The 14,757-nt window shown below is 35.9% G+C and overlaps 1 protein-coding gene across 2 annotated transcripts in view; it reads right to left on the reverse strand.

The window, feature by feature from the left end:
- Positions 1-14,032, reverse strand: part of LOC116175374 (sodium-coupled monocarboxylate transporter 2) — a 73,400-nt gene extending 59,368 nt beyond the window's left edge. Inside the window, exon 1 of one of the 2 annotated variants that reach the window (XM_031493451.1) lies at positions 13,886-14,032. The gene's annotated coding sequence lies outside the window, so the exon portion shown is untranslated. Of the gene's footprint in view, positions 1-5,579; positions 5,648-13,885 lie in introns of those variants that run through there. The other variant, XM_031493452.1, reaches the window with a different exon arrangement.
- Between the last annotated feature and the right edge of the window lie 725 nt (positions 14,033-14,757).

The raw sequence follows: 14,757 nt of genomic DNA on the forward strand, positions 1-14,757 counted from the left end.
CGATGGCACTAATTGAAAAAGAAATTCGTAGATCTCACAATCTTCGCAGCAATCGAAGACATTGGAAATGATAGCACTACGAGTTGCTGTTTACCAAAACATTCCTTTTTTATTTTATACAGGAGTTTTACTTCAAAATTAATGTGTAGTGACCCTGGTAGTGACTCAAAAGAAATGAACAATTACTTTCTCTTTAAAGAAAAACCTGGTTGAAAAATGATGAAAATGCCCAATCCTTGATGACGCTTGCCATGACTGGTGGGCAAATTGAGTTAACCAATAACTGCCACACATCGAAAGAAATGTGGGAGAAACTGCAGAGAATTCAAGTAACGCAGGGACCAGTAGGAAAATCAATGCTGATCAGAAAGTTGGCAGTAACGTGACTAGAGGAGGGAGACGATGTGATAGACATTTAATTGATATATTTACAACGTGTTAAAAACTCAAGGAATTGTCACTAGATCAGTAAAGAATTATTTTCGTATTTCGTTTTACTGAGGCATCCCACCAAGTTTCAGAAAACATTGCCGGACCCCGAGGAATTGAGAATTAAGATCATTGAGCGTCGAGATTCAATGAAGCACCAAAAAACAGGAATTAAGGATGCTATGGTTGCAAAGAAAAGTTTCGAGAAAAAATCATCGGGGAATCTGAAAAGGAAGAGAGGGATTTCCTCAAGTCCAACCTATGCGGAAAGAAAAGACGCATGCCCAAGTTGTGCAACCAGAAAGAGAAGAAAAACAACTCAACCAAGGGAAACGTAAATAACGTGGAAGCTACAACGATGTTCCTCAACTCATCAAATATGTACACCACGAATTTTGTAGAATTTTCGATGTCCGACCAAAAATTGCAGTGGTATTTTTTTTTCAAATTTCCACTAACACTAATTTCATATTTGTGATCTTCATGTTCAAAAAACCCCAGATACCAAATTTCGTCGAAATCGCACCCTCACTTATGAGTGCGCTCTTTCTTGGTAGAAATTTTGAAAAAAATTTTGCAAAATCGGAAAGGGCATACTCGAAAACTTATTCAAAGACGTGCCACGAGCCTTTGTAGCTAGTTATGGTTGTTGAGAAAAAAATTAAAGAAGAAATGCAAATTTCCCCACTTTTTTAGGGGCTCCCAAACGAAACACGTTGGACCCTCGGTTTATTTGTAAAAAGTGCTTTTTTGATCCCCTCTACTACCCAAATTTTTTTTACATGCTTATATGTAACACTGGATTACATACATATACTATTCAAGAAACTCCATGGAGAAACCATTTTATGACAGCGTTTTGCATAAATACTCAAAAACTAAGAGCAGTCATTCATAAATGCACCTGCGCACCACCATGTAGTGTCAAACAGCGCCTGGTGCTTCATTTACTGCTACTCATGTTCTAATAAAACTCAGTCAAGTTCTTTAGCTAATTAAGGAAGAAGTTTAACGTAGGAGACCATGGACTCAAAACTACAATTAACAACAATACGAAATGCCTAAAAGCAATTTATAGTTCGCTGCCAGCCTGCCACATTAGATACTAGTAATTTACAATTCATGGGTAACATGCAAGGTACTTAATATCAAATTACACCTCCATAGTGTTGTGTTTATTAATAGTGGTTGGATCAAGTAATGGCATAGAATTACTTTATTTGCTCTTCGCACAATACCGAAATGACGCACGTGGGGCAGATCAAGGTTATCGGACACACAAGCGATGACTGTAAAATATTCATCACGAAGTCTGGTCTTAAACGATTATTTAATGATTTTATAATGAATTGTATAATTTCAAAGAAAAACCCTAATTTGTGCGTTATGAATGTCGGAATTCTGTTCCGTTTTGTTAATTTTTAAATTGGACATTCCGAAGCCCGAACAAAAATAGCGTAAAGAAACGTACATGTTTTCCAAACGTCGCGAAACAGCCAGTATATCGTTTTTATGTTGATTGCAGCATTTAAAGAAACACCGCTTCCACAATAAAATAAACTTCTTTCTTAAGATCTTCCAAAAACACCAATAATTACGCTTGACAACGCCAGTCTCGACAGAACGTGTGTCCACGCCGAAACTAACGCACAATTCATCAAAAACCTTATCTCTTCTAAAAGCGATAAGAACACTCCTTATAGCAAAATAACAAAATAAAAACCACGGAAATACAAATTCAAATGAAATAAATTAATTCTACTACTAATTCGTAAATAACCCCCCAGATTTATTTTACTAAATTAAAATATTGTCGTGTTCCTGGGTCTCGTCATTATTTTTGGTGTTTAGTGAAATAACGTCTGCAATCAAGCGCCCGCGTCGTATAGCCAATCTGAATCTGTCAGGAAGCTACTTTCCAGTCAATCAGCCTTGCTCCTTTTGGAGTGGCCCCACTTTTTGCCCCGGTTTTTTCAAAATTGTCTCCATAATCCTTGTATCTTTCGAATACGGTGCTTAATGCTTATACCTGCGCTGAGCGATATTGAGATCGTCTCAGTACGCAGGCAGCTTAGTTCCCATGCTCCTAATAAAGAGCCTGCAAACCTCCTTACGAACCTTTTTAACGGCCGAGTTCCACGAAGGTGTTCTCAAAGCTCACTAAATGTTTTTCGGGATGTTTCAAAGTTATTTAGCAAGTTGATCAAAAAGAGCTTCTTACAGATTTTAGTAGCGTTTATAATGCTATGTGCAATGGCACCCACATAAACACCTATCCAGCCACCCAAAAAGAATCTACAAATTTACCATTTTTATATGAAAATTTTGACTATACCATTTTCCAAGACACGCCCGGCATCCGCTACAACGAAAAATTTCCACAAGACTCTATCCTTACCAATTTGAAAAACTCGGCAATCTTGATCACTCCCACAATCCCAAGGAGTTATTAACACCTAAAATAATCCTGCGCACAAATGGTAAGTTTATCATGAGAACTCTTATAGTGGGAGGTCGTAATTTGGGCTCGATCAACCCAAAGCTAATCATTTAAGATGAAACAAATTTATTTGATATAAATCAATCAATAAATCTGTTTGAAAAGAAGGCGCCCAGGGCCTACAGACAATGTACCCCGCACATACGATCGATAGACACAATTAAATTTAAATAATGTTTTGATCACCTTAAAGTTAATAATCCTTTACATTCGGTCATAACTAAGATTTCATTCAACTGACGCACAAAAAAACACAAACACCAACTGATATTGCTTCGAAATCTACCCTTCTTTATCTTCACTTGATTCTCGATTACAGATGTAATAGTGGCTTTTTGGTGATGGATAAACGTCACTTTATCGGATACTTTAGAGACATGTTTTACTGGTGCAACTAATGACTCATAGATACAACATTAACAACCTTTTCGTAAACGTGAATATCGCTTCAGCTTAACTCGAATTATAACTTCCACATCTGTAATGAGATAATAAAATCTTTTAGCAGCTTCCTTCCATAACAACTTTACGGTCACCAAGACTGACTGCCATATACTCAAAGGCATCCACCAAGAATAATTTACTAAGGATGACTGCCAAATACCAAAAAGCCTCGCCAAATAAAGCCATTTTTCCACTTTCGGATGCTGCTCCTTTATTATTTTGTCCACATACACCAAGCCAATTCACTTTAGCGACCAGCAGAACTTCGGAAGAAAAACCGGCGGCACCTTCACGTGTATTAATTATTATTGCTCGTCTTCGAACACATTAATTCGCTTTTACGCAGTTTTAACGAACTTCTTATCTCAAGCCTAGATTTAAAAGAGATAAAATTTTATAAAACAGTACGCAATTATTTCCAGATTCCCCTAATTTTTTAACACTTAATAAAACTGAACAATAAAATAAACAAAATACAGGGTGATTATTTAAACCACGTCCGCATTACTTAGTTTACACAACAATATTTAAGCATCTCTCAAAGAATTTTCCAATATTTCTCAGTGGCTTTACAAAAACATAGTCTATAGAATTCCGTCAGATTCAGATTAAGGAGATATAAATATTATTTAGAAATTGTTTAGGTTGTTTAAAGCTTACTTTGGGGTTCTTTAAAGGTTCGTCATGGATTATTCAGATGTTCCTCACCTATACCCTAGATGGTCCTAAGTAATTCATCATACACTCTTTAGATACCCCGGGACCACATGTGTCCAAGATTTACAGCGTCATAGAAAACAATTTAGTTTTTTCTATCCTGCGGTATTGGAGAACACGAACGACATTCAAGAAAATCACTTATAAATACTGGGACGCATTTACAAAACTTTTCAGAGACTCTATATACGTTCTGGAGAGGACACCAGGGAGCTGTGGATATAGCCGCACGATAGATTTTGGAGAAAACTGGGGAGCTTTAAATTATTATGAAATACCTTCGTATGCTGTAATCATCCATCTCCTCTGGGAAGCGTACCATGAAGATGTTTAGCTGTTGGCGAGGCTGTTGGTGACCTTCAGATCCTTTTCAGATTTCCTTAGACAGGATTTTGTGCAATTCTTATAAAAGCTATCGGGAGCCTCTTATGACCTTTTCAGCGCTAGAAACCGCTGGAAAAAAAACAATGGAAACATTGAGATACCTTGAAAGCCCTGGAGCGCTCAGAAAGATTGATAAACACCGTTAAACCGCTACGGAAGATCAATAAAAGGGGTGGTGTTGAAGGATCCTTCAATTATGGAAGCCAAATCTTTGATACACTTACGCGGAGACGTTCATTGAAAGGTTTATAAAAGAGTTATAAGACGAATATCAAGGATCAAAGCCGTTTATGGAAAATGGAATGATAATTGTTGTGTGGGGAATGGGTGAAGTGAAACGCGATTTTCATACTCATTTGTAGTAATCAAAACTTTTAAAATAAAATCACATGGTTCATTGAATATTCGTTAAGCGTAGGGTGTAGTGATCTAAATGTATAAATCTACGGCAATATTTCTCGTATCAGTCATCAATATAAAATCGTTGAAAGTTCCATTACCCTATTATATATTACTCATATTTAATTACTCAATGATATTACTTACTTGAGAATAGTATGGCAATAAAGAATTTGTATTAATTATTCACCACAAGAACCACGCAAAGTTCTATGTACATCGGAAGTATGTTACATAAAGTTCGACCTCTACCAACAAGTAAAACAACAATTTGTAGTTGCAAAACTTACAACACACAATAAAATATTGTACGAAGAAATTCGCACTCGAAAGTGCTTGTTTCCCTGAAGCAATTTCATTTATAAGTGCTACATTTTTTTTCCTCGCTCGACAGACCCCACCAGCTTAGATAGGAAATGGAAGTAATATTGCAAACGTATCGTTTGTAATTTTATTGTAAACTCTAAACATGGGGTTTTATTTTCATGTTCTAGGAATTTTTAAATTAAGCTTGGGAAATAAGGTATAGCTTAATATTGGATTCAGAACGCTTAATGAAAGCCGTAGTAATATCCAGAATGAAAACAAATTCTTCCTTCCCGCAGAAAAGCTTACGAAACATGAAAATTACTAAAACATGAGGTTGATATTAAAATGGCAGCCAGAAACTTGATTGCCCTGTGTAGTATATGTTCAAAAGTGTTACCTTCAGCTTAATCTCAGGCTGGAGAACTTATACGCAGAAGAAAACACATAATTACACAAAGACCACCACGACGCGTGATTGAAGCGCGAATGAAAATTCGCTTCATTTTGTTGAAGGTTTTTAATATCTTTGTGTTTTTTTCCTATAATATTAAAAGTGACATTAAGTGAGGATAGTGTAATAACAAATTAATTGAATAATTCGTAACGCCCATGAGCATTATAATCTACTTACGTAAGCGATATTTTTCAGATTTATTATTATTCATTTTCGCTCCATTCAATGTTGAATGTTACCTTGCCAAGTGAATCTGTGATAGTACCAACACTAACTTTCTAAAATTTTTGCATTTTGTGTCAAAATATGTGAGTACCTAAACAGATTACCGATGCTAAAATTAATTCTAAACGACTGTAATTTTACGCCCGTAAAATTGCAGTATGCGTAGGTACTAGACGTTACGGTAATTTTCAAGGTATTTGATAATTGCCAATTGGACACTAACAATAAAATTACCATCCAGAAGCTATATGCGATCTCGTGGTTAAAAAGCGTAAATACTCATAACTCATAGTTAATATGCAAATAATTAACTGATCAGAGTATTAGGTACGGAAATGAACTCGGGACTGTGCGACAACTTACGTGTCACTGACGAAGGTATTTTCAGTCCCTCCACTTTAGGTAGGTATTTCAAAGTCAATAACTATGGTGAAACTGAAAATGTGCGCCCAGGTATTATAAATCCCCGAAAATCCTACCTGGGTTTCGAAACTTTTTGGTGGTTGAATTCTGTGACGGTGGTTTTTGGTTTTCATTCCTGAACTGGTTACAAATAAAAATCCAAGCCGGAAATTATGTTGCAGCGTTAGATTGTAGGTAGTAACACGAATGGCTTCTAATTGGCAGTTTTTTTTTGAGCACATGTTACTAATATTGATTTTGTATCATCAATGACCACGAGTGGTTCCACGAATTGCAAGTTTTGAAAAAGAACGGCCACAGCATATGCGGGGTTTGGCAGGAATTAGAAAAATTATGAGGAACACCTTAGCCTCATCGAGCATATCTTCGTTCCAAATAGGCGAAGTGTGTGGAGATTTTAATATCAATTTTTTAATAGCTCTGGGTTCACGACTTGCGATTGTGTATCCCATATTATTTTGTTAAATAAATTAAGGGATATCTACAAGTTTGCACTGATAGCTGTCAGTTACTTTCTTCATATTTAAGCGGTAGACAGCAAGCCGTAAAGTCTAGTTTCCGGGCTGTAAATTCTAGAGTCCCACAAGGATCCATTCTGGAGCCTGTTCTATTTAATTTAATGATTTCCCATTTTATTTAAATAATTTTACCGATTGTATTTTATACGCCGACGATACCTCAATTATGTTTTCTGATAATAATTTAAACGACTTCTCCACAAATCACATAAGGCTAAAGACCTAGCAGAACTATGGTGTAATGCAAACGACTCTGACGCATCTTTGCCCTTCGGAGACGGGCAATACGTATTGTGGAATTATATACCGTGCGGATTTTTCAAAATTTTTGACGTTTGACTGCTTTTCTTTAGAGCCGGGTACCGTTGACATCGTTCACTTGAATTTCAAAAAGCCTTCTAAAATCAACAATACTGACTTGATGCTACTTGAGAATGATTTTAATTTTGGTAGCCGTTCTACAGGATGCTTTAAAACTACAAATAAAAGTTGCTTGATTTTTAGCACTTTCAAATGCCGAAAAATTCTACATTGAAGAACTATTGCATTCCTCATACCTATCTGTTAATGCTTTCCGTTTTATTTTAGATTATCTTAAATTGTGATAATTTTCGTGGGAGGCCTTGAAATAGGGCAATATATTGGCGCGAATATTAATAATTCATTTGCACAAGGACGAAATCTCGCAAGTAGTTGGGCGTAATTCTTTTTCTTCGAGCGAGAAAGAGAAAATGCGGAGTTTTTTATTATGAAGGCGGCAGTGAGTGCATCAACATTAATGAAATTTTGGTAAATGTACCCTTTATTTTCCTTTGTAATTAGCATAGGGTGTAATTGTCTTATATTATTAGCTGTCGATTTATTAGGTGTTTTCTTTTATAAATATGAATTTGCAAGGCCTTATAAATCATTGCGCAATGTTCATATAATAAATTAACAGTTGCGGTAAGAGCCATACTCAGGTGTAGTTTTGTTTATTTGCTATAGATACGTAGGTACGTAGCAAATTAGTTGATAACGTCGTTTCAATTATGTTTATAAAGTTACCAATTTATTATGGTGCAAGCGTTTTGGGGAGCTTTCCTTTAGCTTAATTCTGTTTTGACGTCAGTGTTTGTTGTATTGTTTGTGAGCGGGAGGTTAAAGATATATACAGGGTGTTTATACAATTTATGGTATACGAATGTGTACTCGCACGTCTAGGCGTAGTTAGATAGGGTAGAATTTTTTCCACCGGAATTTTGTGTAGGTGATTGTCTAGAATAGAACTTGTCCACATTGTAGTAGTAGAAAGGAGACTTTGAAATTCAATTAGGTAGGATTTTCATTATCAGCCTGTACTACGAGTCTTCGGATTTTGGGGGCGTAAAATATTTGTTCAATTTGTGAATACTGTTATGGGATGGATATTATAAGCTTTAACCACAAATACAAAACTATAAATAACAATAAGTATAATCTTCGTCCGTAAGAGGCTTATAGTAAATGTCAAACTCCGTTACAATTACAAAACAGCCGTAATACAGTCACTTCCTGAGACGGTGGTATGTAACGGATGTTACAATTTTACTTGTTCTCCTTCTTTCTGTGTATGATTAACGTTCCTATATCTTAATTAAATATGAGGTGGTTCTTGTTATGTTATTATATTAATATGCCTCGGCTGCTCATCGGCTAATAAACCCTTTCTCGAAAAGAAAACAAAATGGACAAATGATAACGCAATAATCTCATATTTTCTTAAAAATATCGCCTTAACTGCAATAGAAGCACAAATTTACTTCACTTTGATGAGAAATATACAACTTTATAATAAACGAAATAAACTCTAATGTACAATGAATATCCGTTAGGTGATAAAAAATTAACTATATTCTTATAATACGGTAATATTATGTTAATAGCCGTTTGCACCGACAAATTTAAGCGGAGCTTAGCGTAAGAGTAGCATAAAATCCATGGCAATTATCCGATATTGTACGAGTTGAAAATTATTGTAATGTAATTGTAAGATGCAAGTTGGAAAAGAAGTAAAAAAGTAAGTGACCACTTTTCGTGGAAGCTTTTCAGTAGCTCTTTTTCCTTCGTTGTAATGAAGCAAGACCTTAGAGCTACCCTCGGTTCTGAGAGATACTTATTGTTATAGACCCTTCAAACGCGTTTCAAGAATTAAAACAAATATATACCAAGCAGTGTCCTACTATCAGACATTAAAGAAGATTTGCACAACCTGCCACTGAAAAACACAGAAAGAGTAGACACAAAAGTAAATGAATCAACTTCAACAATCATATTTCTCCTATGCTCCCTGTAACAGATATTAAAAACATCAAGAAACACATTTATAACAGCTGGCCACAATGGTGGAATAGGAGCGATAGTTCTAAGCACATTCTAATGACTCGCCTACAGTACCACCAACCAAAATGAACGGCACAACTACCACCCCAAATGCAAGAATCTTTAGTGTACAAATTTGACTCTAACGTATACCAAAGAGTAACTAAAATTAAGTATTCTTTGCTTATACTATAAAACTTAAAACATGTATAACCTGTGTAACTCCGGATGACAATCCTCAGTGGTTGTTTCGGTAAATAAATTGAAAGAAATTAGACACTTTGCTCAAATTTACTTAAAAATAAATAAAAAACATAATTAGCTTGGTTCTTAATATTCCGGTCAATCGATGCATCAATTTTCAACGTCCGTTGGTGAATACTCACTGAAATATGGTATAAAAACTCCAACATATTTACAGCACCACTCCCTTAAACAATTAACGGAAGAACTAAAACACTTCCTCTAAATCAATTTACTGAACTGTCCAAACTTTCGGATAGAAAAATTACACAACACCTATTAACTCCGAGAAGTACAATTGTTGTACTGGAACAAGATAATGAAATATGAAACTTCGCTAACGTATTATTATCGATGTAATTTCTGCATCGCGGGAGATCGTTAGCTGTGTGATTCACGGAAATAATTTGAAAAGTAATGAACGGAAAAAAGGTTGACGTCTTTTTATTGAGGAGGTATAACATTAATTTAATGAAAAGTCGACTTTCCATTTACATCGGAACGAAACCATTGACACTTTATATAATGAAATAAAGGGAAACATTAATAAATATAATATCTCCCACAAGATACCTATTACCTGCTCGTCCTCAAATAAATAAGTAAACTCTATTTACGGTTGTGGGAAATCGAACTAGCGTCTTCGTCTTTTTCACACGGCATCGAATCGCGATATTTTCAATACAAACTTTTCGTTACTTCAACCTTTTTTATCGCAGTGGATCGGTGGAAGTAATAGCAGAGAAACCTGCTACGCAGGATTAATAATTTATCATTACATCAACTTTCATGACTCAAGAGTCTAATTAATTACCCACTAGTTCATTAAAGAAAAATAGCTCTGAGCAACAATTTTGATAGGGATTACCCGATTTTGTAATTGAATCTTTACTGTATACTTATCTTAAATTGTCTGAGTGTGACGCACCGTTCCCAGTTTATGTCTCCGATATTACAGGAAGAAAGAAATCATGTTTCCAATTCTGTTGATACCGCAAACCAGATAATAAGTACAATTTTATCTAATTCTTGTAAAAAAAAACAGCCTTTTTTATGGCCAGTATTGCAAGTCCGATTAACCTCCTACCATGGAAGTTATTGTAAGATATTTTCTCTCCTTCAGAGGTTTTTTAATGCGTTGAAATGGAAACGAGCAACATCCACGTTAATTACGCGTTGACCGCAGCATCTTATCAAGACATCGGTATGCCAGTAAGCGACCATGTCGTGAGGCTTACACGAAAGCAAGGCCGACATTTAATGAACCTGTAATCTCAACACTTTGGCGTGGATAAGTAACGAAATTATTGGGGCCACTAAACTAGAATAACCCATTGGAAACAAAACAAGTAGTAATTAACCGAATATCTCCTCTTAAAGGAACATTTCATTTTCATTTGTTAATAGATTGAATGAATGGAACGTGGGAAGTGAACTTCATCACATTTCTTGTTCTGGGAAAATATTGTACTGGTGGGACAAAATCTATTTAAGCGATGTTGATTGTTTTGAAAGAATAATATATCAGTACTTTCCAGGGTACTTCCTTAGTTAGTTTTGTCGTTACTTTCTTCGGTACCTTCCTTGCCGTTCTAACCGGGTAGAGTACACATTTAAAGAAACTGGGTGGCGCTCAACCCTATGGTAACCTATGATTACGAGGTTACGAAGATTTACGCACAACCGAATCAAGCCCTGTAAAGAATCCCTTTCTTTTTTACAGTCCTGAGCAGGACAGGACAGCTGGGCAGGATTTTGGACAACGTAGTGCCATTTAAATTCACGGCATAACCGGCTCTCAAACCAGACCCTTGTGTCAGATCAGATACTGCATTTTCCAGGAATGACAAAAGATGTGAGGCATATCCACGGTTCTTAGAATTGATCAAGTTAATTCACTAGAAGGGAGGATAGAGATCAGCTGTCAATTATATGATTGATTTGAGTACATCTTAACACTTACGGGTGAATTAAGCAAACATACCACGTCACGTATCAGAACAATTTTGAGAATACTCGGTCAAACTACAAAGAAGCCAATTTCTGTCTCGGAACGAAGCCCATAGGACAGCCACATTGAAGCTTTCCTTAATATTGTGGTAAAACGCGAAATTTTAACGCCAAAATCATGGCTAATAACTCGAAATTCCAAAATGCCTACCCAAAATTTGGCCTAGTATTGATTTATAACTGGAAATGTGCATTTCCTCTTACGCTCCTTGTTTTCAACAACGGTTTTAACGAAATTAAACGTATGTAGGTTTGTTTAAAATAATCACAAGAACTTTGTTAATAAGTGAGTTTCAAAGGATACCACCCTGCACGTCCTTTAGGAAATGTACCTACCTAGCTATTCCTGAGGAGGGAGCCACATTAAACTGCACATAAATTAGCAGCCAGCACCAACACAACACTTGCAAGTTATACCTTCTCTGTGGACAGGAATGATTGTATCTGGGGAAAACTGAGAACATATACTAATGTGGAGATTGGCGATAAAACTCTAATAAAGTTTCCCGTTCAAATACCTCAAGCTTTACTATTATCGACGAGTTAAAATTACATTCTATGAAACCGCAGACATTAATTATAACTTTCGTGTAATCAAAATAATAGCAATTACACTTTGGGAACTTTGGCTGCCTGTAGCGCCCCGTTACATGAGCTTCCTACATTTGCGTGTTTAGATTTCATGTAAAAATACCAACATTTCTAAGATATAATATTCTCTATTTGCATCTATATTTAATCCCGAGGGGGAAGATTATTTAATACACCAAAAATTACCCTTTTTACCGTTTACAGGACTGCAACCGCAAATTATTTGTTCAGTGTCGTTTGTAAACGTATGCGCCTGTGATGGTTTTAATATTTCAGTTACTAATAACGAAACCACTCTATCCCATACTATGCACATAATTATTGCAACGTTGGGTGCATAGTCGGATATAAATAGCATCTGGCTCAATAAATAATTAGAAAGTTTAACTTATTGACGTCCTAATGAATTTTCAATTTCACGGTACGCAGTTTCCAGATTTCACTACAATTCGAATGTTTGCCTTGATCCAAAACTCGATCCGAAATATGTGCAAATATAATGCACTTCTAAATATTGTACGAGTAGTTTTATTAATGACAGTACCCCGATTAGAAATTGCAAAAGTCGAAAAGGCGAAATACCTATTAGTTGTTCTTCTTCCAGTGGCAGGACTTTAGGTTTCCTGCCAACGGGGCTACTAACTCAACTCCAACCGAACAAATTGACATTTTTTTTCGCAAGAAAGTATCGCCGCTTACTCAAGTTTCCTAAATGGCTCTTTGATTTTTAACATTACAGCTTTTTGGCCCTCTTGAGAAGGACAATACTGGATCCGAAGGTCAAATTCTTGTGGTGAAGGAAAATGTAGAATCTGTGATGAGGAGGAAGAAGAAGACATAGAATAGGTACATGCTATGGAATTGCAATGTGTTGAGAACAGAGAGAAGCAGGAGTGAGATGCTGGAATAGGAGGGTGATGTGAGAAGTGGATGAGGGGGTACTACATAAAAGAGAAGAAAATATCACATTCTAATTTTGGTTCTAATTAAATTTTTTAAAAAGTTTTGCCAATTTGGCGTCTAATAAAGATTGATTGACAGATAGTATACCGCATTGATGAAGCAAGAAAAAAAGTGCATTGGATGTTATGAAAGTTTAGAGATTTATAATGTGTTTTAGGGAGACTGGTTAAGTGCCTCATAATTTAGGTTTTTACTAATGATGACAGTTTTTGGTGTCAAAATGTGTACGTACAGTACAATTGAACATTTGGATTAAGTAAGAGGAAATATATGCAAAAAAGGTACAAAACTAGATGAAAAGAATTAGTGGACAAGTTTTATAATTTTATCATTTGATATGTCACTCGTTAGGAACAGTTACTCAAATTTTTGCATAGAAGTATTTTCGTTTGGGAAAGTTACCCTAATTAGTCACTCTACAGCTATGCTACTGTTGTGATTGCTCCATTTGTAGATTTCCAAGCAAATTATTCACCAATATGCGTCAATTATGCTTATTAGGTGCACATATTTCAACGGAAATTGCATTAAATACTTGCTCAATAAGACATTATTATATTACATCATGGTATCTAACTGTAGTTATGGTAACCAGTAACATTCTGTTGAAATTAATGACGTTTTATTTATTTTAAAATTTACACTAGACGCCTACTTCTATAAGGTTTTTTTGAAACTATCTTGTTAAGGTTATCTTTTAAATTGTAAAAGGTAAGTAAATTATGCGGGTACCCGGTAATGCTCACGACAAAAAAAATCGAGTGTTCTGAAATTGAGTTCCCTGCATAGCAGCTTGATAGGGAAACATCGCGTTTATTCCTCATTCGTTTATTGTTATATACCCCATAAACCGCATCAGACGTCTTACTTGTGGAATTAGTAATACGTTTGTAGTAAACAACGTTGTTTACCCGTATTAGGATTATAAACACTTACATTTAATAATGGATATAAGCATCATCTGTCAGCGAAACCAAACCTTCACATGTACATCCACTACACTCACTTTGTCTAGTCATTTGAGAAAGTAGAGCACGCGATTTTTCCGTTTTGAAAATGTGAAACTGTTCCGAACTCGCACGTGTGCACTAATTCATAACCCACAAACTAATGTGCAGCAAACAAAATAGAAATGTGTGTCCTAATCATGCCTGACAACTCAACGACCTTCCACAATCTGTTACGACGCGACTTACAACATACAAGTGCATCACATATAAGGCGTCGTTGCTATTTTTCAATCAATTAAATTAAAAATTTGTAAACGCGAAAATAGGTTCCTCTAATTGTGCATAGATTTTCATTTTTTACTGTATTTACGTTAACAGTCGTTAAAGTTCATTATATTTCCAACCACTGGGATCTTATTTATCTTGTGAAACAACCCATTGTGAATTGAGCATGTGCTTTTGGTATGACCAAGGATGCGATTTTCCATAAAGTAAAGGCTTGTGCACGTATAGATCAACCAAGGAACTGAAAAGGTCGAGAAACTAGAGAGGAAAGCGGTAGTACTTACACACTACACAGAAAAAGCGTTCCAACCATAAGCGGGACCAAAGCTTAGAAATGCTGATGAATGTGTTACGACATGACTGCCACGACTACCGTGGTGTTACCATTTTTTTTATTTTTGGCCGGGGCCCAAGGCTGCTCTACCAACCCAACCTACTATACATTTACAAATTCCATGGCCGAAACCGGAATCGAACCAGAGACCTTTACTATCGCAGTGGAGCTTCAATTACACTAGTCGGCAAACGGTTCCCAGTAAGTGTGAAGTCGGGGGTGAGTCTCGCGGATTGGGC

This window comes from Photinus pyralis, unplaced genomic scaffold (assembly GCF_008802855.1).
Source record: "Photinus pyralis isolate 1611_PpyrPB1 unplaced genomic scaffold, Ppyr1.3 Ppyr1.4_LG7, whole genome shotgun sequence".
In the NCBI taxonomy this organism is placed as follows: Eukaryota; Metazoa; Arthropoda; class Insecta; order Coleoptera; family Lampyridae; genus Photinus; species Photinus pyralis.